Below are 21,604 nucleotides of genomic sequence, written 5' to 3'. Positions count from 1 at the left end.
TTATCCACATTGCCTTAAGAGACTCATCTCATTCTCTCTTTGTTTTCCATACTTCCTCTGAGAAATCTGCAATAGTCATATTGGCACTCTTTTGTATGTGATATAACTTTATTTTTCATTGCACCCAGAAATTGTTGTTTGATTTTGATTTTGACTTTTTTGGGGGGGTGGGAATTAACTCAGGCTTCATGCTTGGAAAGCAGTCATTCTACCACTTGAGCCGTACCTCCAGTCCATTTTGATGTTATTATTTTTGAGATGGAGGCTTGCAAGCTATTTGCCTGGGCTACCCCCAAACCATCTTGAATCTCAGCCTCCCAAGTAGCTAGGATTACAAGTGAGCCACCAGCACCAGGCTGATTTTGATTTTGGATAGTTTGATTATTTATGTCTCGTGACTCCTCTTTACCTGAGTTGAATTTGGCTGGAGGTCTCTGTGCTTCCTGTTATCTGGACTCTGGCATGTATCTGTGAGTGAGGGAACATTTCAGCTGTTATTTCTTTAAATATTAATACTGGTCCTTATTATTTTTTGTCTCCATGAGCAATTCCCATCATACAACTATTTCATCTCCTGATAGTATCCCATAATTCCCATAGGCTTTCTTCATTCTTTTGTCATTTTGCTTTTCTGACTGGGTAATTCCAGAAGTTTTTCCTCTTGCTCACTGATTCTTTATTCTGCTTGATGTCTGCTGCTGAATCTTTATACTGAATTTTTCAACTCAATCATTATATATCTCATCTCTAGGATTTTTAGTTGGTTTTCCTTTGTTTCTATTTCTTTGTCAAACTTCTTGTTTTATCCATGTACTATTTTCCATATTTAATTTTCTGTCTATATAATCTTGTAGTTCCATGAACTTCTTCAAGAGACTTATTCTGAATTCTGTCAGTCATTTCATACATCTTCATTTCATTATCATCTGCTACTGGGACTTTATTAGTTTTTCATTATTCCCTGATTCTTCATAAAACATTTGTCCTTGTATTGTTGTCTGCACATTTGACAGGTATTCTTTGCCCAGGATAGACCTTCACTATTAGTGTAACCTATTATTCTGGAAAGGCTGATCATGATGACCCATGCAGGCAGAGTTTCTGTGCATTCTCTAGTTGTATGTCCCACTGCCTTTGTTTTGGTATTGGATAGGATTGCTGGGAAGGCTCTGGTACACAGTGATACTCCAAGTTGAACTCTGCTCTCGGGAAGAGCTGCTGGCTGGGTTATGTGATGGCTTCTTTTCAGGTTACAGGATGTATCCCTGGTTGAGACGTTATGCTTTTTGGAATCTGCAGTTGGACAGGGTGCAAGCTGGCTCCAAAGTTATGCAGAGTCAGTGCTCAGGATAAGCAAGGCCAGAGGCTTGGCTCCCTAAAAATGTACAAATAACAATTGTCTTCCCTTCAGAATTGAGTAGGGGTTTGACTGAGTTGAGTCAGTGCTTGGCTCAAACAGGTCTAGCCTACATTTCTGTAGACTCAGTGGCGGTGGTCATCATACTGCCTTGGCAGGGTCATTGGGTGAGTTTTAAGATTGGGTATGAAGATAACTCATCTAGGGACTCAAGTTGGTTGAACTTCCCTCCACAGTTCTGAAGGCAGCCAGTGCAGCCTTGTGGGTATGTTAGGAAATTGTCTCATAGCTCCACTACAGCCAGTGGAAGAATAGAATTACTGCCAAGATCTGTACACTTGTGACCTCTGCCTCCTCTGCTCAGCCCTGCATGGCTCAGCAGAGTTCTCTATAGGGTGAAACCAGGGTGGGCTTTTTGGGAATTGGTTTGCAATACGAAGGAAGAGGAATCACTACCTCCCATTCTTTTCCTCCTGTGAAAACCATGGGCCCCAGGAAAATGAACCTTATTTTGATTGCACTGATCCTCCTCTTTTCCCAAGACAACATGATGTGAAACAGAGAGAATTACCCTGGGCCCATGGTGACATTGTGCTGACTTGGAGAAAGAGGAAAAACAATACAGTCAAAGTAAGGCTATACTTTTATCTTTCAATTTGATTTTCATTCAATTCTGTGGATCTCACACAGGTATTTCAGGCTTGTTTTAATGTACTGAGATCTTTAAGAAGATGTTCTAGTTTATGGATAGTTGCCAGCTGAACTTTCTGTGTTGGAGAGTGGAACCTGACATTTCCTTTTCTGCCCCCTTTCTGACATCTCCACCATCACCCACCAAGGAGCCTTTTAAAGCTTATCACAAATTCACAGGTAATACAGGTAACAAGGGAACAGCTGGGAGACCATCAGTGAGACCCAGACCATGGGAAACTCTACAGGACAGCTCAGCCAGTGTCTTCAGCAAATAAGCTGTAAGGAAAGAGAGACAGAAAGATTTTGAAAAGAGATTTAAGGCAAGTATTAACTAAAAATAAGATAGAGACTTTGATTCTGCCTCAAACCAGTCAACTTTTTAAATAAATTATGAGACAATTGGGGAACTTGAACATGAGAAGATACTTGATAACGTTAAGGAAGTAGGGTTCATTAATTTAAGATGATATTAATATTGTACTTAAAAAGTCCTTATTTTACAGAGATAGGATTTGAAATATATATGGATGAAATGATATGTCGAATTGGATTTATTTTCAAGTAGTATTGGATAGAGAGGAAAGCCTGACCATGAGTTGAAAGCTGGGAGTATCCTTGTAGAATTGCTTATTTTGAGATACATTTGAAAATTCTCATAATAAAAAGTTACAAATAAACAGAAGAGTGAAATGATTTGTTGTGTAGAATAATCTGTTTTCTAGTGTAATGAATCAATTATAAAGAGTCTAAGTCAACAAAAGAGTGGCACAGGTGTGGGAAATTTAGTTGGTAGGCTATCTATTGATAACACATGTAATCTCCTGTTCATATTATACTCTAAGAGGCATATACACTTTTTCTGTGGATCATGATAATGTAGTCATCATGAAAAAGGACTGTGGAGTTAAATAAGACTTGAATTCATGTTCTAGCTCTGAAATTCAATAGCTGTTTAGTAGTTGCCTGGTAGTAGGTACCATGATGTAACACAGCTTTGTGGCTATGTGGTTCAGCTAATAAGCATCTTTTACCCTAAAAGCCTCAACATAGTGTATAACAGCAAGCCAAAATAATTTTTTAATACTGTACCCAGAATTATAAATATGTAAATTAATATATATCACCAAAATAGTGTATACATATATGGAAGTGTATATATATATTATATATATACATTACTTAAACTTTGACTCTGAAAAATATTTATTTGATTAAGTTAAGTAGTGCAGATAATTTTAGATATTGCTAAAGATCCTTCACTTTGTTTCTCCTATGATTTCAGAGTCAACTCAGTACCTTGGGAAATGGTCTTGGCCAAGATAGTAAGTTATTCCTTAGTTCTGATTAATGTAGCAGTTCCTTTTGCAATCCTGTCTTCGGCCACTGGTCCCAGATTTCCTCATTTTTTTAACAAAAAGTAAATATCTGGAAAGTTTAAGAGAACAGTTTTGTGTCTTTTGAATTTGGCAAGTACAATACCAAGAAAGCCAAAGAAAAAGTCTGTCAGAAGTATTTTCTTCTCAGTTTCATTGATGACATTTCTGTCAGGTATTTGGAAATGCCTTAATATGCAGATGTTAAATGCTCAGGTGGAATTGAAAACGCATGTCCCTCGCCTGTGTGACTGGCGAATTGAGCAGTCTGCTGGCATTCCTGCCCTGATATTTACGAAACCGGCCATACTGAATTTTACATTAAGGTTGCTGAGCAATGAGCAAGGCCAACATCACTGGTGCTTTGCTCCAAAATAACTCAAAGCTGCTTCTGTGACTCAACAGGAATCCATTTTTAATGCCCACATTAGTTTGAGACTGATATGGAGAAGTAATCATGGCTCTGAAATGGAAAGCAATGATTACCACAAATTGTCTGGAATCAGGTTTCTGAAGCCAGACAAAAATGCCATCTTAATATATTTTAAATAATGGTAAGAACATTGATTGCACTCAGGAAAATTCCTGATAAAAAGATCTTAAAGAAAGGAATAAATCATAGGATTCAAGGGCACCCTCTAAGCACTGCTTTTCTTAATATCTGTCTTGTGAATTAAACTAAAGTACACAACAAAGTGAATGCCTTGCTGCAATGACCTTTATCCATATCTAAAGGGCTATAACATTCTCCATGAATTCATACTGTTATGACTTATATTTTCTCTGAGAACTCCTACATGGAGAAGTAGTGTATATTCCTTTTTTCCTGAACTTAACCATAGTGAGTGAATTCATTCAGGGAAATTTGTTGATGAAGATTCAATTACAAAGATCTATCAATATTTTTCTTGTGTAGCTGAGTATTGTACAAAATTAATCTCCATCAGGGAACTTGGTCATCCCAACTCCAATGCTAGACATTTTTGCTCAGCCATCCTACTTCGGGGCAACCTCACTCTTTAAGCAGCATTGCCCATGGCACTTGAAACCATACCTTAGTTCTATTTGCCTGATCAGGCACTAAAGGGTATGTTTTAGGTTCTACCATGTATTAAAGCTGTCATGTATGTTTTGTTTTTTGAATTTCCCAAAGGAAAGCAGAATTTACACAAACAGTGGTACTATTGCATTCAGCAGTGAGGTATAAGAGGCGAGGCTAATTCTGCTTGTCTAATCCAGGAAATGCATCAGTGATTTGAATCTTGAGGATTTCAAATATGATTGTGAGTTTTTCATGGAGAGAAAAAGATAGGACAAAGAGAAAGGTTGCTCCAGGTTTTTCTGCAAAACAATTAGCTGTCTTATTCCTGGCAACCACCAGGACAACATCGTATTAAGAGTGGACCACTGAGGAATAGAGGCATGATTAAAATGTTAAAGCACCTACCTAGCAAGCATAAGGCCCTGAGTTTAAACCCCAGTACCACCAGAAAAAATAGAAAATTGAAAAGGAAGTTCTTCCCTAAATCAATGAAAATATTGAGTCATGCATCATTTGTGAAGAATAGATCAACATTTCATAAAGGCAACAAGATAGAATATGCACAGTTCCCATTATTGCTGGGAGGGACTTCTGTGTAGATTTAATTGAGATGCAAATCATTGCAGCAGGATTACTGAGAAGCATGTGGATATGACTAAGGAAGCAGCAATAAAATTCTAGAGAGTCACAGTTTTGGCAAAGATGGCAGTTACTAGGGGTATATTGCCAAAGTGTCTTTTATTAAATTAAATTTTAAATGTACTTAGGCAAAATGGTTTTATAGGTAATTAATTTAGAAAAATATATAATTCTAAAACACTTATATGATAAGCATTGACATATTTATACTTCTTTTTCAGTAAAAATTTACAATATAGTATGATAGAGGAAGAACTAAATTTGGTGCTTTGGCTTTTGGCATTATACTAAGTATTTTTTAAACAACCAATAAAAGTATTTCCTGCAGAGGTGAAGAGAAAAATCAGGAAAATAATCTCATTCATAAATCACTTCAAAAAAACTAAATACCTAGGACTAAACTTAGCTAAGTAGGTGAAATACCTCTACAATTAATGCTATAAAACACTGAAAAAAGAAATAGAAGACAACAAAATGTGGAAGGACCTCCCATGTCAATGGATAATCAAACAATTATTATTAAAATGACTATGCTACCAAAAGAAATATATAGATCAATGCAATCCTCAGCAAAATTCCAATGTCATTTTTAACAGAAATAGAAAAATCAATCCTCAAATTCATTTGGAAGCATAAAAGACCCTAAATAACCAAAGCAATTCTGAGCAAAAAGAGCAATGCTAGAGGTATCACAATACCTGACTTCAAATTATACTACAGAGCCATAGTAATAAAAACAGCATGGTACTGGCATAAAAACACATATGAAGAACAATAGTACATAATAGAAGAAGACTCGGAAATAAGCCCACAACTGCAACCATCTTATTTTTGACAAAGGCACCAAAAACACACATTGAAGAAAAGACAGCCTCTTCAACAAATGAGCCTTTGAAAAACAATATGTAGAAGCCTGGAACCAGATACCAATTTCTCTCCCTGTTCAAAAATTAATTCAAAAATGAGTCAAGGATCATACCAGAAGGCCTGAAACTTTGTAATCATTAGTGGAAAACAGGAGACACCCTTGAAGTTAAAAGCATAGGTAATGTCTTTCTGAATAGTACTTTAATTGCTCAAGAAATAAGAACAAGAATTGACAAAAGGGATTGCCTCAAATTAAAGAATTTCTACATAATAAAGTGAATAATTACCAAATTGAAGAGACAGCCCACAGAATGGGAGATCCTTGCCAGCAATTCACTAGAAAAGGGAATAATTTATTCCGAAGTTTCTTTGTTGATTTTTTAGTCTGGATGACCTATCTATTGGTGACAGTGTGGTACTGAGGTTTCCCACTATCACTGTTTTGGGGTCTGTCTGTGCTTTTAAGTCTACTAGTATTTGTCTAATGAAGTTGGATTTGACAACATTGGGAGCATGTAAGTTAACAACTGTTATTCCTCTCAATGTTTTGTTCCTTTTATTGATATGAAGTGACCTTTGTCTCTTCTGACTAATTTAAGTTTGAAGTCTACTATATGTGATGTAAGTATAGCTGCCCCTGCCTGTTTTCAGGGACTGTTTGCTTAGAAAATCTTTTTCTATCTGTTCACCCTAAGCCAGTGTTTGTTTCTGTGAGATAGGTTTCTTGTAAACAACAAATCATTAGGTCTTCCTTTTTAATCTAGTTTGCCAATCTATGTCTTTTAATGGGGAAATTGAGACCATTCAGTGTTAATATTGAGAGCTATGTGGTTATTCCTGCAATTTTGTTGTCTTTGGTGTGAAAGGGTGTGTGAGTGTGTGTGTACAACTGATTTTTTGCTACTCCACAATTTCTTGTCTGCTTTTCTCGTGAGATAATTCTCATGGTTTAGTATCTATGTTTATTTTCATCTCTGTGTTTAGGATTCTTTTGACTATTTTGGGGGTCCTGGTTTAGTGATCACATATTGTTTCAGTTTCTGTTTGTCATGAAAGGTTTTTATTTCTCCTTTAATTATAAACGATAGCTTTTCTGGGTAAAGGATAGACTTGAAATAGTTTTCTTTCAGTGCTTGAAATACCTCAATCTGTGCCCTTTTTGTTCTTAAGATTTCTGTTGAGAAATCTGCTGTTATTTTGGTGGGTTTACCTTTATATGTTACTTAATGTTTCTCCCTTATGGCCTTAAATATTCTTTCTTGGGTGCCTGTGGTTATTGTTTTAACTTTAATATGCTGTGGAGAAGTTATATTTTGGTCATATCTGTTTGGTGTCTCCTGTACCTGTATGGGTGCCTATTTCTTGAGATTTAGGGAGTTTTCTGCTAATATTTTGTTGACTATGTTTTCTATGCCTTTATCATGCACTTCTTCTCCTTCTTCAATGCCATGATTCATAGGTTTGGTCTTATGATGAAGTTGCAGAGTTCATGCATATTCCTTTCATAATTCTTTTGTCTTTTCTCTGTGTATTCATCTGTTTTTTCCTTATATCTATTTTGTTTTCAGGTCCTGAAATTCTGTTTTCCACTTGTTCCAGTCTGCTGGAGTGGTTTTCAACTGCATATTTTGTTTGACTTAGGAGCTTTTCATTTCTAGAGTTTCCATTTGATCTTTTGAGGGGTCATATTACCCTGACTTCTATTTCTAATGCTTCTATTTTGAGATTTGCTCATGCATTGTCAATTAGTTGGTTGCAGGTTTTAGTCACCTGTGATCTTTTCCTGGACTTAATTTCTATGTTCTGCCTAGATTGGTTGTTGGCTAAGTTGCTGTATCATTTCTGTTCACTGACCTGGAGGTATAATTTAGCAATAATGAATTCGTGGATTCAATGCCAAACTAGTTATTTACATGATATATAACACCATTGGCAGTATTTTATATAGAAAGAGGGGTATTGGGAAAATAAAAGTTGTTTGCATAAAGATTACAATTTAGCTATTAAAAATAATTGGAATGGAAGATTTGATGAGGAAGAAGAAGCATGGGGAGAGGGTGAGAAGAGGTGTGAGGCATGGGGGCTACAGGGTAATAAGATCCTACTGTGTGTATAGGTCAAGTTCAATCCTTGTGGAGGAGGGCGCCATTGTCAGGGATTACAGAGGGCTAGAAAGGATAAAAGTAATGATTAAATGTGGTAAAATAAACTACTCATTGAGTGATTTGTGAGGAAGAGATAAGGAAAATGGGGAAAAAGGGGGAACAGGAGAGTAAGATAAGGAGAGGGAAGGAAGAAAAATAAATTAGAAAAATGGAATGAAAGAAGGCTAGACAAATTGAACTTTCAACAAAATAGGAAAAACAAGGATAAGTTAAAATTTAATCTGCATTGCTTCTTTTTTATGGAGAGGAGTGGGTTTTCTATGTGTTCAATGAGTGTACTAGGCACCTCCCTCCCATTTCCTTTCCTTAGTTTTTAGACTGCAGTTCTCACTCTGGGTGCTATCCCTTTAGACAAAGATAGACATGCTAAGCAGGGTGGCAATTGGTGGTGCCCCTCCCTACTAGGCTGATTTGGGGCATCACTCAGGCTGTTTAGACACTCTCCTTTTATGCAGGCCATTAGGTTCAGCTTACTTGGGGAAGCAGGTTCTCCAAGGTGGTCCAGTATAGAGCTGATCTGAGAGAACAGTGACCAGCCCCTATCACTCCTCTGGTAAGTCTGTGAGCTGTGGCTCAGGCTGTTTGGTCAAAAGCTCTTCTCTAGGAGTCAGTCAGTTTCAGCTTGCTACTAGCTTCTCAGAGGTGGTTAAATGGGTTATTATTTCCCACAGGCTGTGCTCGGGCTTGGCTAGCCTGAATCTTTGCTATCTTTCTTTGTATAGAGACGTGCAGGCTGAGCTGCCCCTCCTTTACCAGGTAAGGTACAGGATTTCACTCATTTTATACAAAAGCTTTCTCTTGGAGGGGTGCAATCAATGTCCACAAACTGAGCTGGACTATGTGGTATGCACCAAGGCTAAAACCAGCAAGCTCACCTGAATGGATAGTGGCACCTCTTCTGGAATCCAAGGTTGGTGTACCAGGGCCATAGGCAGCAATCAGCAGTACTGAAGTGACACTTCTCATTCCCTTGCTCCACAGTCTGCAACTCCCCAGGCACTTCCAGGGCTTGGCTCACAGTGCTGTATATTGATTTTTAGCATTTCAAATGGTCTTTCATGGACTAGAATCCTTGTGGATTCTTTTCTCCAAAAAGAGAAAAGAAAAAAATAAAACGGGAGGAAGGAAAAAAACCACTCCCCAGAGGAACAGCGGTGCAGCAGCTTAGCTATGCCCATGTGCCTGGACTGCTTTGCACTTTAAAAGGCTATTTAAAAGTCGGTCATTATAGATATAGTTTGCCTATATAGTAGTAACCCATTATTTGGCAGACAAGGCAAATCACTTACCCTTGCTACCACAAACCTAAGGTTCTCCTTCAGTCTTGTGGGAGTTCAGTGTTCTGGGGTCTATCAGCAATCTGCCATCTTGACATTGCATGTTTTATCTCAAATTGGGTCTTGAGAGGTAGGTAATATTACATAATAGTAAAATAATCATGATATATGAGGTCAAAAAAAAGAGGACAACTATATCTTTTATTATAAAAGTTTTATATAAATAAATTCCTTAGATCACTTAATTTTTAAAGTTTTATGTGATGTTATATAAAGTACAAAATACCATCGGTTATGTGCAAAATTAAGATCTGTATTTTGTTCAACTAATGATTAAACTAAGATTGAAAATTTTATACATGTGTACCATATAGTTAACTTACTATGACAGGAGATTCTGAAGTAAAAGAATTCCTCATGAGAATGGTTAGGTTGGTGAGTTGGTTGGTAAACATTTATCACGGAAAAGAACTGATAGCATATTGGGGTCATTGAAAGGGAGATTTGTTGGTAAATAAATGAGAATGTACAGATCAAATTAGGCTTGGATTAAAAAACTATGCATTTGAAGTATTTTGTACTAAAGGATAATGAAGAACATTTTTGAGGAACATCCATGTGTCAGCTTTGTGTAGGTATTGTCATAATCTTGCACCTCCAAAACAACCTTGAGGCTTCTGCCCTATTGCTCTGCTGAGTTCAGGGAGCGTCAATGACATTTACAAACAAAAAATATGAGTCTTCAGAATGAAATTAATATGGAGAGCCATCCATTATTTTGGAACATCAATTAAATTCATTGTTCAATTCAACTTGACTATTATTTTATGTCTTTATCTTTGAAAAGTTTTGATTTTCACAGTTTCTTAAATGGCCAGGTGAAATGCAGCTGATGAAGACAACTAAAACAGAAACATAGTATATAAAAGACCTATAAGATAACTTTCTAAAATGCATATTGCTTCTATTCTACAGCTACCATGGAATAAACATCCTAGCAAAAAGGTCCTACAGGAAGTTTCAGAAATAAGATTGAAAAAGCAGATTTGCTCCCTTTTGGTCTGTTTGTCTCTTAGCAATTTTCCAGACACAGTGTAGAGACTCTGCTTTGAAACAGCTTTAGGCAGGGCTTCAGAGAGGTTTTATTTGACAAAAGTACACTATTTCCATTAAAGTCCACTGAAGGTTATGTCACTTTTTTCATTGGAAGAAACAGTCATAGATCTTGGTAACATAAGCAGTTCTAAAATAAAATTAATCATTGGTTTGGAGCACAAACCATCTGAGGGGCTGCTTTTCACATATATTTTTTTTAAGGAGCTAAAGATTTCCAAGGCACTAAGATTGTGTTTTCAGCCTGCCAAATACCTCAGAGCAGTCACATCTCATTATTGACCTTTGCTTTCTCAATGTGATATGGAACCATAAAGTCACCTGAGTGACCCATTGGGGCATCCCAAGAAGTTTAGTGATAATATAAATTGACTTACACAGTATGTCCAGGTGAACCAGGAGTGATTGGTGCTTCATCAAGCTCTTTAATCTCCATGGTTTTTCAGGCTCTGAAGATGGAATGTGATTTATAGCACTACAAATTTCCTTACTTCAGAATTTTGGTTTTCTCTAATCACAGCTGTGAAAGGAGAACTTAGAATTTCCTTCTTGGTTTTTCTTTTAACCAAATAAATGAATGCATAAATAAAACCCAGCTCAACCTTTCATATGTCCAGTGTCCCAGAAGAGCAAAATGTTTGGCTTGAAATTAAAGGCGAATGTAATATTTTTGATATGTTGCAAGATGAAAAATGAAAAGATTGTGTAAAATAGTGTGTGGTGTGGTTAAAAGGAAAAAAGTAGTATTTATGATGTCAATATTTCCCTTGGGCTCTGTATTGAGCCCAGAGAAATGCTTTGTAATATTTTAACTGGAAAAATTGAGTGAGAGAGAAATGTGTTTCTTGGTCCTCCAATTAGCAAGTCCATTGATCTCTTCACGGTATCCTGAAGGCTAGTGATTACCGTATTCAGTACATGAGTTGGGGAATATTCCACTATTGGGGTTCTTCGTTATACAATTACTCTCTCCCTTCTGCAGGGTAAATTCCAGTGATCCAGGAAACTGACTGAATTCCACAGCTGAAAGTGAACAAAATGACTTCATACCCCAAGTGGTATTTCTGGAAGAGAAAGGTTCTATGAGCTTTCACTGCAAGATAGACTAAACTGAACACTTAAAGAAGGACCTGGTATTGCTTTGGTTGGAACATTATGATCTGATTGTGTGTCAGGAGGCTCTGTTACCCTTATCTTGTGACAATGAAGGTATTTATGCTTCATGACTGCCCTCAGTAGAAGTGGGGATTTTGTCATCAAAATATTAGTCACTTGGTAAATATTTTGATGTTGGGAGAGCATTCCATTTCAATGAGACAATATTGAACCTTAAAGTGAATAATGAGCAAAGTTTTGATTACCTAAAAATTTATTTAAATGAATAACTTCTAATTTTTATATGATGTGATCCATGTGGTTTCTTTAACACTTATAAAGTGATACTCAATAAAAAATTCCAAAAGGTAACTCTGATGTAGATTTTGGTAATGTGTACTTGCCTTTTGAACTAAATTTGTTTTCTTTTAAAGAATTTTTTAATGAATTAAATGTACATAAAAGGCATGTTAATATTTTTAACATTATAATTTGAAGCAAATTACTTGGTATGTAACATTTCTAAAATTATAAGTGGGAAATAAGTGAATCTAGACATGAAAATGCAGACATTTGCTTCAATCAGTCCTCTAGGTCTATTAGTTATGATCAATCCTTTTAGGCAAAAGCATACAATGGGTGAATTATATTAAAAGACTCAAGTTTCTTTCTAGCTGTAAATGTTGTGATTCTAGGTAACTAGAAATAAACATGATTTAACAAAAATATTGACTTTTGTGCATAAATCTTAAAATCTGGGCAATTTGTATAGCAAACTTAAGTACATGAAAACTTTTGAAAAAGTTACAGAAACACCTTAATGCTACCACAGATTATAAACAATTCAATTATTCACTTTTTCCTATCAGGCATTTGTTGACATAGGAGGAATCTTTCAGCTTGTCAGATGGCATTCCATATGTATATACTTGTACCCAATCCTGGAGATGACAGAATAGAGGCCCTTTATTGCTGTGATTCAGCGCATGGCTTTGTAGTCTTCCCTCCCCTGTGTCTGCCATCTTCTAGCTCCATGTTCTTGGTCAAATGGCTATACTTCTCCAAACTTTGTTTTCCTATAACAGTGACAACAATGATAATTAAGTGAAGTAATGTATGACCTCACTCTTAGTCAATATTTAATAAATGTTAGCCATAGAACTCAATAACACTGTGATGTGGTTAAAAAGCACAGAAAAAGCATCAATTGTCCTTTGGTTAATTCTCAGAAGTGGTAGTCCAGAGAAATGAATATTTGAGTTAACTCTGAAAGAAAAGAGGGAGTTCATTGTGTAGGCTAGACATGGGAAGCAAACCCCAAAGAGAGGAAAAATATGCTCTAAATCATTAAGCTGAAAAGAAGACTGCCATGATAAAGGAATGCAAACAGTTTCCTAGCTGGAAAAGAGAGTAAGAAAGAGAGAGAGAGAGAGAGAGAGAGAGAGAGAGAGAGAGAGAGAGAGAGAGAATTATTAGCTTGGGAAAAGTGGAGTTAGAAATTGAGTGGTGCTAATGCTTAAACGTTATGGAATGTTGTGAAATGATTCTTAGTCTAATCCTTCAGAAAATACTCAAGGTTTTTAATAGTAGGTATCAACAGTAATAGATACTAACTGAGGAAGACCATCATTGAGGAAGATCAGGTTCAAGTCAGTGCAGAAAACTGATGAACGGGAGTGAGATTGGTAACAGTGAGGCACCAGATAATCAGTTCGGTTTATTTCCAGAGAAGGGGATGGGGGCAAAGACTAAAGTAGAAATAGTGTAAATGGAAAGAGAGAGATATGAGGTAAATAGGTATGTGTATTACTCAGCACTCTTCAGAAAAACAGAACCAATGTGTGTGTGTGTGTGTGTGTGTGTGTGTGTGTGTAAGAGAGAGAGAGGAGATTTTAAGGAACTGGCTTCTCTAATTGTGAAAACAGAGAAGTCCAAAATCTGCCAAATAGGATGATAGGCTGGTGACCCTGGCAAAGCCACTACTGCACTTTCAATCACAAGCTATCTGCTAGCTGAATTCCCCCAGGTCAGGGAGGTCAACCTTTTATTCCATTCAGGCCTCAAATTGATCAGAGGAGACCCACTTACAACAGGAAGGACAGTGGGTTTCACTCAAAGTCCACTTATTTAAATGCTGATGGCATGGAAAACACCCTTGCAGAAATGCCCGATATAATGTTTGACTAAATACCTGAGCACCGGGGCCCAGCCAAGTTGACACATAAAATTAAACATCACAGGAATATATTGAGGAATGATAGGGAAAAATAAGAAGAAGAACAAGAAACTGAGATGAATAAAGTTTTCTCCTTGATAAGAAAAATTAAAAATAGAAGGAATAAGTTGAAGGATGAGTTTGACTGAGTAATTGAATTCAAAATGACTACGGATAATCTAGAAGAGTGTCTTAGGAGATTTGAGCTATTGGTCTGAGGCTTGGATAAAAATCCAGTGCTAAGAATAAAAACTCAAAAATTAATGGTTTATTCATCGAGGAATATAGATAAGATTCATGAGGGTGATAATTCTCAAACCTGAAGCTTAGAAGAATCATCTGGGAAGTATTTTAAAAATACAGATTCTGGTCCCAACTTCAGAAACATTAAGTCAGAATTTTTAGAATAGTAACCCAGGCATCCCAATTTAGAAAGTCCCATAAGTTCTGCCAAGTTTAGAAGCCACTAGATCAAAGTTGGGAACTGCTCTCCTAAGGCACAAAGCAGGAATCTAAGTAAGGCCAAAGGGAAAAGCAAAAGCCACAAAGAATAGCACATTTTAAAGCAAACAGATTAGAAAAATCCATAAAAGTTATCTTTAGCAAGTGAGGTAAGAGTAAAATTATCAAGAACACAAAGAAAAATTGTTTCAAGGAGAGTTAGGCAAACAGTAACCAATAAGGCAGTGATTTTAGTGAGGATAAGGAATGTAAAAGATATCCAACCTGGTTTTCCTCAATATAAGTTCAGTTTGCCCATTAATAGTAAAAGGAACATTCAAGTATCTCAAACTCCACTTTTCACTGGGTAGTCCAAGATGCACGTTCTCCAGAGCCAAAAGCAGCTGTCTTACCAGATGGAAGCTGGCCAGGACATTTGCATCAAAGAAATAGACTTAATAAACCATGCCATAGACACTAGCCTAACCATTACCATTATGTTTAGAAACCAGCAGAACCACAAGCAAAAGTCATGCATGGATTTTCCTGCTGGAAAATGTTTCCAACTCCAGAAAGAAGGTCAGAGAACTTTCAAGAGAAATGTTGAGACGTCCATAAGTAATGTAACAAATCCCACCTCCATGTCACTACCACAAATGTCAGTCTTATCTCAAAACAGTCCTGCATTAATCGTGTCTCTGCATCAGAGCCACACCCTAAAGAAGACACTGTGGATATACCTCTATGAGGCAATCAGAACATGTCCTTTAGAGTTGAAGTCCATGGAACACAGTCTTTCAAAACAGCCAACAAAGGACACTGTCCTTTCTCAAGGAGAATGATCACTCACAGCACTTTGTGCCCTCTCCCTGAATTCAGCCAATGGTAGATGCAGTACTTCCGTCAAGAAGGTAATGGGAATTCATAACAGTTTTGACATACCAGGTGCTGCCCAACATTATAACCTGTACATGTGAACATTACTGACAGAAAGCTGGGAGTCCTGGACTTCTGGCTAAGTTTAATAGATGTAGACATGCATGCAGGGTGTGTCAGCCAGCTTTCTGTCACTATGATAAAATACTCCAAAAATCAACTAATAAAGGAAAAGGTTCATTTTGACTCCGTTTCAGAAGAAGTTTCAGACCATAGTTGCTTTGTCCTGTCACTTTGGGCCTCTAGTGGCACGGTACATCACGACAGGAATGTGTGGCAGAACAGTTCTGTTCACCTCATGGTGCCCAGAAAGCAGGGGGCGGGGAAGGATGCCAATACCTCCTTCAAGGGCATGCCCATATGACCTAGTGACTTCCTTCCCTAGGCCCTCCTAAGGGTTCCATCCGGTCTCAGTAGTGCCATAGGTTGGCAACCAAGTCTTTAGGAGATGGACCTTTAGGGAACGTTATGATACAAACCATAACATAGGCAGAAGTACTTGAAATGGCTCTTGTCTGGAAAATGAATCAGGAGAACCAATCCTATCTTCTTCCTTTTGTAATAATTATTTTTAGAAACATTTCCTGGTTTGGAAGATCAATTGAAACAAAATATCACAAATAATAATATAATAAGGAGAAAACAGTTACTTTTATCTCAGAAGAGTCTCATAACTGACAATATTTTCACTAGATTAGTTGACTTTGGTCCAGAGAAATGTTATTGGGCCACTGCTTCCATTTTTCTCTCACAGCACAATCTCCATTTCTTTCTAATGCAGTACTATGCAGTAGAGACTCAATGCCTGAGCTAATGCTTGCTGCGTTCCAGAGTTAAGTAAATGAGCAACATTCAGGTGATGATTTGGAAATCAGGACCTGGTTGAATAAAATGAGTTTTCTCCATTACAACTCATGACTGAGCCATTCCTATTCTGTTTTCAGGAAATTACTAAGAATTAGACCCGTATAAATGAGTCTTGGTGTATTAACCAAAATGGACTCTCTTAATTACAACCCATGAGGATGTGATGGAGGATTAAATTGAGAGTTAAAGGGACCTTTGGCCTATTTTGAATGTTTGGATTCATAGATGTGAATCAGAGGGTTAGAGCAGAATAGTAACTTATTCAGTGATCTACAATCAGTGAGGAACAGAGGCAAAACTTGAACTCAGTATAGATCAGTCCCTCTTTTTGTTATGTCAAGGACTGCTATAACTTCTCGAAGCAATTTATGACTCAGTAGCACTTCTATGTCTGACAAGTCCTCACTGCCCCAAATTACTTTTATTTTCCCCTTTTGTGCTTTTCCTCAGAATCTGTCTTTTCAATTTGTCTTCCTGGCAGTTCTACTCACTACCTCTTCAGTGTGATTTATTTGTTACTCTGTATTATCTGAAAAGATTTACACTTTTATGCTGAACTTCAGCCCGTCAAAAGGAAAGAGCATTTTTCTGGTTCTTTCATTTGTCTTAAGGACAGGTCATATCTGCAAGGGTCTGAGGTTACCCAGTCTTAAAGTTTTACTTTGGGTGACCCTGCTTTCTACAAAAAACATATTTCCTACCTTGGTCTTTGAATTATGAAATTCTTAGCAATATGATGGAGAAATTCAAGGATAGTTGGGAATGTATGATGAATTTATACATGTTGACATTTCCCAAACTAAAGAGCTTGTAGCCATGTGACATGAATGCTCACTGCGGTGTGTAAATGCATATCCTCTGTGCTAACTTACCTGGAGTGAAGGTGGATTTGCTCCACGACAATACGCTTCTGATCCTGGAATCCTGAGAATGGAAATATGAGATAAGCAGGTGCTATCTCATCACTTCCAGAAAGTGTTCCATATATATTTCAAGGTTCTATTGAGCTTCAAGTGACAGTAGAAACATACAAGTCATGATTTATATTAAAATTTATATAAATTTATATATCAAAATTTACATAAATACCCTTACGAGTAATTAATCGCAAGATTTTTTGTTAACTTTACATTAACTAGCCATAAATATGCAAAATGCCTTTGTGTAAATCCAACTTTAATGATTAAATAATTAAGACAAAGCATACCAAGTTTCATGTAGATACACAATTTTGTTCCTCACTAGAGGATAAGGGATAGGACTAACTGAATGCTTGGAAACCCATGCATCAGCTACAGCCAGTCTACAACAAAAGACCACATAAGGAGGCCTTCAGGGATCAAGGGTGTGGAGATTAAATAATAATAGTGAGAATAAAATTTAAAAAATAAAAGAATAAGTAAAAATTAAAAAAAGAAGATCCTTCCATTCAATAAAATCCCACTCAAGCTCTATTGTGGGAAAATCTCATGTATAAATCCTCACACTTTCTCCCGGAGACAACTGATGAAAGGAACAAGACAGTGCCAGCCAACAGAGGCCACCTGTGCCACCTGTAAAACTACCTTTCACTGGCTTTGATTGATGGGGGCAGTTCTAATCTGCCTCAATCTCCCCCCATCACTTTCTTCATGCTGAAGAGCTGTCGGTGTGTTCTACAAGCACTGGATTTATAGGAATGTACTCCAAACAGGCAGGAAAAGAGGCAGCCTCACAGTTGTTAACTCCACGGTTAGCCTTAAGAAGCACAGGATAGGATTTCTGAGAAGCAGCAACTCAGACTGAGCCAGATGCACATGCAGATAAAGATGAACCACACTTGGAGTGTGCCAGGAAATGCATTAGATGGCCATGCAACTGTCTCCTATGGTAGAATATAAAAGTAACCTTGATAGATGATAAACGGTGGCCTTCATCCAGGCTTCTTCTGGTGATGTGTTCATTTAAACTTGAATCTTTTCTCCACATTCAAATGTCTGCTTTTGAAACTAAGTTACCAGTAAAATGAAAACATCAAAGAGGCTTTAATATGTGAGAGGAAAAAGGCCAGTATGTCATAGCGCTCACTTCCTTGCAAGCAATGAAGCTTGCCCTCGCTCCTCTCTCCTAAGACCTGGTCTAGCACAGTTTTAGAGCCTCGGAGACGGGCATCCATCCTTTCACTTGGAGCGTATTTATTTCACAATTAGGAAACTTTTTCTGAGAATCTGTCCAATTTTCCTTTGCTAAATTTCTTTCCATGGCCATTTGGGAATGTCTCCAAGTTCTGAAAATCATGCAAAGGCAGTTGATCTGGAAAAGTGTGGTGCAAATGTTCCTGATGTCTCTCAAGAAGTGAAAGGTTTGGAGACCCGTGGGAGTATGTCTGTCATAAGCATCTGAAGTCACTTTGGATTCTCCATGAACTCTATTACCTGTTTGCTTTCCGACATACACTATGTAATGCCATGAACTTAAATTCACAGAAATGATCTGAACCTTCAATGCCATATCCTTACAACTTGACAGAAAAAATCAACACAGGTTAAAGACCACCAGTGGGAAAGTTCAGTTATTTGTAGCAACTTCACCAAGGTTGCCGTCCTAATTATTTCCATGATGGTGGGCCAACGCTGGTGAGAACATTAAAAACTGAATCAGTCAAAGAATCACTTCTTCCTAGGAACATGCAAGACCCCGTGCTCTTGAGGATGTTAATATGCAAAATGTGTCAGGCTCTATTCATGTTGCTGCCAACATGCGTGGAAGGTCACTGCAGCCTAGGGCAGGGCTCTTTCTGTGGCAAAGCATCACAATAATTGCTGTTTACAGAAGAGATTGAAGAGGACAGCAGAGTGGATGCTAAGAGGCCAGATGGGGAAAACTGGGAGTTGAGATGAGAAATGATGCCATGGTGCCTGGGATTATGACAAAGGAGATAGAAAAGTGAATGTGTGAAAAACGTGTAGAAGGGTGAATCAGTAGCACATTTTGGTAGCAAAGACACTGCGGTTTCAGAGCAAATAAAGTAGACGCAGATCTACTTTAAAAATCACAAAAAAATGCCTTTACCAATAGGAGAAGGGGAGCAGGAACTAGAGAAAAGGTCAGTTCAAGAAGAATTAACTTAGAAGAATAACACACATGTACAGGAAAGCAATGCAAGTCAACTCCCTGTATAGCCATCCTTATCTCAACTAGCAAAAACCCTTGTTCCTTCCTATTATTCCTTATACTCTCTCTTCAACAAAATTAGAGATAAGGGCAAAATAGTTTCTGCCTGGTAGCAAATGGTAAGGGGGGGTAAGAGAGGGATGGAGGAAGGGAGGGGGCGGGGGAAGGGAGGAGAAATGACCCAAACATTGTATGCACATATGAATAAAAGAAAAATCAAAAAATAAATAAATAAAAGGCTTAGGAATACTGCAAAAAAAATGTCTTTAGTACAGAAATTCGAAAATGGTCCTTTCTTCTGGGCAGAAGCAGGGTCCCAGGCAGGACACAATTTGGCAAGCACAATGTTCCCTGGCCGGCTGCCCCTGTGTGTTGCCCAGGACACACAACAGATATGGCAGCTCTGGACTCCACTTCCTGCTGCAGTCAATGTGATGATAGACTATATGGGAATGCCAACAAAGACCTCCAGTCCCCATATGAAATCTTGCTTCACAAAATATGACCTAGTTCGACTGTGACTTGAAAACATGTGAGATTTAAACTATCATAACCAGAAACAACTTCTCAAAGGTGCTTCTAGCAATGTGAGATACAAGAAAACTTGAGTGCTGAGAAGTTAGGTTTATGTGGAATCTAAACTATAAACTCTCTTAACCATTCCTGATCCATGTAACACAGATAACAATGGCTGGCACTGAGGGACTAAATGAAGTAACATATGAAACACTTAGTAAATAGTCCATAGAACATAGTTTTATGCAGTAACTAGCTTTAATCCTACATAGAGAGCAGTTTGGGATCTATAATCACCTGGCTCAACAAGTCAGCTGTTCCTTTCATTAGAGCCTGATTCTGTACATGAGTCATTTCTATAGTTGCTATGGAAATCACTGAATGGCAAAGGTGACTATTTTAACAAATACTTTTGTAGCACATTTGCTGAAAAGTACTTCTGTCTCTCAGTAACCTGAGGTATCTGGTTTCTTCTGGAAAACTCTCTGAGCTGTGTGTCATTAAGTATTTGAATTCTGTTTTTCTTGCCCCAACCCCCATCAGATGTGATGTTTATAATAAAAAATAAATTAGAATTAGATAAACCAGAGACTTATAGATAAGAATAAGCAATTTTTTATTTGTTTGTTTGTTGCCATGCTGGGGATTGCACACCAAGGCAAGTACTCTTTACTGAGCTACATCGCCAGCCCTAAACTTTGTCTTTTGAAGTGTTTGACTCTGTAAAACTGCTTAGTACTTTGATTCTGCTTCTTACATATTCTGCAGTGCAATTTAATACTCTGTGACTACTCAGCAGTTCTGCAGAGACAGCCCTAAGTTGATGTGGATATACATGGTACCAACTTATTTTTCTGTAGGACATCAGCCCAGCTGAGTACAGAGCCCTTGCTAGTTTGGACTTTAGATGTCCAAAGGCTCATGTGTTGAGGGCTTGGTCTCCAGACCATAACCCTGATGTGGAGATAATGGAAACTTCAGAAGGTGAGGCCCAGTGAAAGGATGCTAGACCATTGGGAGTGTGCCTTTAAGAGGATGTTGGGATCTTGGTTCCTCCTGTTCCTGTTACTTTGCTTTCCATCTCTCATGAGATGAACAGACTTCCTCTGCCATGCACTCCTGCTATGTACTGTGCTGCCACAGGCCCAAATTTGCGGGGCTAAGCAGTGATGGTTGGAAACCTGTGACACCATAAGCCAAAATAAACCTTTCATCCTCTTAAGCTGATTATCTCTGGTATTTTGTGATAGTGACAGAAGACTGACCAGCACAGTCTAGGTAGCCATTTGCAGCTTTTTGTTTTGTGATTTAGTGTAACTGTTACCTTTTGAATAAAAAACTTGTTCTTTAAAATGAAGACCATGAGGTTATGAACACTTTCATAAATTGAAGAGCATTTTAAAGGTTTCATGAATAAAGTGTTGAGATTAATCTACAACAATATATCTGAAAGGCATGACTGTTTGAATGATTCACATTGCCTTTCTGCTAAGTGAAAAGTTTAACTGGTGAAAAAAATCTGATCAAAGAGAACTCTTATTTGCCCTTAGGGGCAGACTGGCAATAGCAGCCTGGTGAGGAAGCCATGTGGAAGGTGTTTCTCACCTGCACTTCCTGGCCAACAGCAGTCAGCCCTGCTGTGTGAACATTACCAGGCAGAATGTGGAAAGGAAGCTTTCCTGGCAACTTTTCTTGAATCACTTCCTAATGTTTTACTTGCAGTTTTTTAAAAGCAATGACTGGATGTTTCTGCTATTCTCCCAAGATATTTTAATTGTACCAGAGTAATGAGAATATGGAATTTTAATACACAATTATAGCACACACTTTAATGGCTCCATCACAGACATGGGAG

General features: G+C 37.7%; 1 long non-coding RNA gene across 1 annotated transcript in view; it reads right to left on the bottom strand.

The window, feature by feature from the left end:
• Nucleotides 1-12,296: 12,296 nt before the first annotated feature.
• Nucleotides 12,297-21,604, bottom strand: part of LOC141410902 (uncharacterized) — a 29,366-nt gene continuing 20,058 nt past the window's right edge. Inside the window, exons 4-5 of the long non-coding RNA XR_012435709.1 lie at nucleotides 16,953-17,004; nucleotides 12,297-12,697 (exon numbers count right to left, since the gene is read on the bottom strand). This is a non-coding gene — a long non-coding RNA (uncharacterized lncRNA). The remainder of the gene's footprint in view (nucleotides 12,698-16,952; nucleotides 17,005-21,604) is intronic.

The sequence above is a fragment of the Castor canadensis genome, chromosome 9 (genome assembly GCF_047511655.1).
Source record: "Castor canadensis chromosome 9, mCasCan1.hap1v2, whole genome shotgun sequence".
NCBI classification, from domain to species: domain Eukaryota; kingdom Metazoa; phylum Chordata; class Mammalia; order Rodentia; family Castoridae; genus Castor; species Castor canadensis.
The sequence above is the reverse complement of the archived record's forward strand: the minus strand, read 5'-3'. Positions and strand labels throughout refer to the sequence as shown.